Source organism: Amphimedon queenslandica, unplaced genomic scaffold (assembly GCF_000090795.2).
Source record: "Amphimedon queenslandica unplaced genomic scaffold, v1.1 AMPQUscaffold_10257_Cont17291, whole genome shotgun sequence".
NCBI lineage: Eukaryota > Metazoa > Porifera > Demospongiae > Haplosclerida > Niphatidae > Amphimedon > Amphimedon queenslandica.
In genome coordinates this window covers 974-5,108 of record NW_003549472.1, presented here as the reverse complement: position 1 = coordinate 5,108, position 4,135 = coordinate 974, and the positions used below count along the sequence as shown (strand labels likewise).

The 4,135-nt window shown below is 34.3% G+C and overlaps 1 long non-coding RNA gene across 1 annotated transcript; it reads left to right on the top strand.

The window, feature by feature from the left end:
• The first annotated feature begins 315 nt into the window (after positions 1–315).
• LOC109590284 (uncharacterized) lies at positions 316–907 on the top strand. The gene is made up of 3 exons (XR_002189244.1): positions 316–390; positions 640–696; positions 739–907. It is a non-coding gene; the product is annotated as an uncharacterized LOC109590284 (long non-coding RNA).
• Positions 908–4,135: the final 3,228 nt, after the last annotated feature.

Below are 4,135 nucleotides of genomic sequence, written 5' to 3'. Positions count from 1 at the left end.
ACAACTAACAAAAAGAGTTAGAAAAGATTAATTATGAATTTCATTAATAAAATTATAATAATTGGAATAACTGACTACAGCTGTAATTTACGTCAAGTTTTGCAGCATGGGTAGGGTGTCTAAACTAAAAATCTGAAAATCAAGATTTAAACTAATAAATATCTCACATTTTTTACCTAACTGAATAAATGCTCCAGCTCAAGTAAAATCGCTAGGAAAGCAGTGGTTTCACATTTATGATTTTTTAAAGTTTTTAAATCCTGTCATCAAAGGGTTAAAATTAAAAATTAATCATCCAGTATTAATTAATTGATTTCTCTCGACCTACGTGAACCTGCAGCAACGACGTAAAGTGGTACAAGTAATCTCTCTGTGTTTTGTGCCTACAAGGTAAGAGTTTTAATATAGAAATTGTTTAAAACTACTTGTTAAGTGCTTGTAATAGGTTAAAATAGTGATGAGGGTATTTGCGGTTTTTTCACCAATTAGTATAAATAATTTTGTAAAACTACACCGAGTTAATATACGAGATCCCTCATAGTGTTTTTGCATAGAGGGGTGGTTCTTCTATTTGTGTGCATAATTTAGAGTGATTCCTATATTCCTATCCATCTGGTTCAATGATTGTTTTACATGTAGGTTACTCTCAAATGAATACTAGAGCTAAAGGAGCATCTGTGTCATCTCAGTGCACAGGTATTAGTGTATATGAGTAAATTAGGTTACATTTGTTGTTAGGAAAGTCTGGTGGAGATTTTTCCCGTCAAATTCATACATTAAATATGGAAGTTCAAAATTGTAATAAAGAAGTGCAATTATTAAAGGCGGAGTTTGCTGAGATGAAGCTAGAAGTGAAGGCAATGCTTAAAGAAATAAAACATTTTATTAATATTGTATCAGACTTAAAGTTAGACTAATTTTTAACTAGAAATGAAAAATATGAAGTGTTGTTACATTTTACAATATTATTAAATCGCCGTTAAGTAAATCCATTGTCAAATCAAAGAAGCAATGATCTACCTCCCCATCATAGAGCACTTCATGAGCTTTAGTATCACTGTCATAGTCTAATACCATCCCAATATACCACTCTATCTCTTTTGTTTCCTCAATAAACTTGTGTTTAATTCGTCGACCTACTAGTGCACTAGGATTACATATGTATGGTGACAAATCGTGTAAATTACAGTCAATATAGTTAGATAACTCTTCAATAACTTGACCTAGTGGACGTTGCTTCCCAGAATGACTGAACTTAATGTTTATATCTTGCTTAAGTAGACTCTTTCTTAATTTGATTTGATTGCTCAGTAGCATTTTTGTCTCTTGCCTTTTCCTTGTAGCAGATATTTTCTTTAGGTCAATCTCTTTGATTGCTTCATGCAGTTCTGTGGATGATACTATTAAATGAGTTTGTGATAACCGATCCTTTTCCAGCTCTTTCTTCTTCTTATATGCTTCATGACGTTTATGAGTATGAATCATTCTTTCCTTCCTCTGAGAAGCAACTCGTTTGCTCATTAACTTGGTTTCTTGATTTACTGCTTCTCTTTTCCTGACAGCCATATCAATCACAGTTAATTGCTGGTCGTGTGGAAGCTCATCCAGCCACTTAACAGTTTTATTTTTCTTCACTTCAACTAATGTAGATCGAGCTACCTGATGTAAATTTGGTAGTGAAGTTGTGAGGTGGTCATTGAGCCCAAGTATTGATTCACAAAAGTCATTACTTGGTCTCACTTCTGACAAAACCTTCCGTACCTGAGGATCTGAAGGTTCCCAATAAATTCCTCCAGGTAGGTTGCTTCGAGCATAATGACACAATTTCTCTTTCATTCTGATGACACCTGATACCAAAAATTGGAAAAGCGAACTGTTACATTCCTTAAAGAGCTTTTTGTGTATTTTTATTGATTTTACTTTACAGCGATGGTTTATCTTACAGTTATCACTTGTATATAGTCGGTCTTCTTTAAATACTTGTAAATTCATTCTCAACATAACAGCAGGGACTTGTTCAACTTCTTCCAAAAAGAGTTTTAATTCATTGTAGTGGTGGTTCATATCTAGAACTGACTTATTAAGTTCATTACTTTTGGAAAGTGTAGCCAAGTCAGAGTATACGTGGTAAAAAATCAAAGCATCAACTTTAAGAAGTGCCATTTGATTATCATCTATTAATTTTTTATATACCTCTTTCTCCAACTTAGTTCCTTCCTCTCTGCCAGTATATTTTAAAAACTCAATGGCTGCTTCTCTCAGAAATATGATTTTCATCGCATTTGCAGCCGTAACGAAATAGCGACTGCCAATTTGGCGTTCAAGTGTTACTTCAAAACAGTCATGATAGTATTTCAAATCATCTTCATCGAGGTTAGTATCACTGGTCATAATTGACAAATAGTCCCTGAAACTAATACCACAGCCATATTCAGGAACACCATAGCTTCCAAATAGTTTACAAAACTCATGTACAAATAAATCCGCAGGATGATACCTGTCTGCATTAGAAGCAGAATCTAAAGATACACCAGTTAAGAATGCTTTGCGTAAATTTACTGCTAGGTGCATTGAGCAAAAACTCTCGATGATGTCAAAAGTTGCTGCTTTTGCTGTTTCATATTTAGCCTGATCTGTTGCTTGATAATCTTCAATTAAACGATTCATTTTCTTTTGTGATGCAGCTGAATCAGAGTTTGTTGCAACGAACATTGTCCAGTTGATACTGTTTGCATTAGGTATTTTTAGCTCATGTGCAATTGTACGCAGCTTTTCTAGTTCATGGGATATGTCAGCAATCGCAGTATCAGCAGTTCCATCAGGTAGTTCATTCAAAGAAATAACTATATCATTGATTCCCACTCCTCCTATCTTTTTCAGGTTTTTTGTCGTACCATCAGTGTTTAGCTTAAAACCTGTTTTGTTAGCAGCATGCTCAGTTAAGAGTGTTGCTTTATGAGCAGCACTTACAGTCTTCATTTCATCTTTACGCATGTAGCTAGCACAAGGTTTAGTAGGAAGTTTAATTTGCTCTACATCTATTGAAGGATTAAAAGCTTTGACAACTGTCTTAACAATATCAGTAATTTGTGAAGCTGGAACTGCTTTAGCAAACAAAGAATAGTACAATTTTCTTATTGCTGGTGAGTATTTTCTTCCCAATTTTGTAGCAATAGTGAAGTTTTCATCAGAAAAACATACATCAGTAATACTTTTGTTTTCAGCAGATAACTCTTGCTGAAGTGCAGCCATCTCTTCTGATAAATCACAATAATCTTCTTGAACTGCAGCAAGATCCTCCAGAAGTGTACTTTGAATACTTTTATAGTAGGTAGCTTTTCTTCTAGCACAATCTCGTTGCAGTTTATAAGTTTCAGCTGTGTTTGTTACATCTTCTAGACTAGTCTGTGCAGAATGTAATTTTTTTCTTAATGATTTGATTTCAGAATTCAATGCTTGAATGTCATGTGCATTATCTCGAACAACCTGTATTGGATCAGAAATTTCTTGTTTTGATTTCAGATATTTCACTGGCGCATCCTCATCATGCTTAGAAATGGTTTCAATGAACCTATATACATTATCTGGTCTCACTCCTGAATGGCACAAACGATCATCAATTGCCATATAGAATCTTCCAATATCACTTTTTGTCATTCTTCTTGTTAATGGCCATTTTTTAAGAAACTGATGAAGGTTTTTATAGAAACCACAAGTTGGAACTACCTCATTTAGAGACCACTGCAACTCTGTTTCTCCACTACTAACTTGATCGAACAAAGCTGTAAGAGTATCTTCATTTAATTCATAATCTTGCAGTTTAATAGGGAATGTAATTTCAATATCTATAATAGAAGAATTAACTACAGGTAACACATATACACATGCTCTTACTAGAGTCATTTCTTATTCGTGGTTCCCAAGTTCGTCTTCGGTATGTTAAAAGCTGCGTTCCTGTGATACTACACTTCCCAGTAAGAGATGGCTTTGTTGGTGCAGCTATTCTAGATACCGTGTCATAAAACCTCCTTCCGATTTTCATTTCAGGGTAGCGGATTTTAAATTTAGCACAAAGATCATCTGAGTCTAATGCTTCTTCAAAAAGATCAATAAGCTCTCCATATGTAGGCTTGCC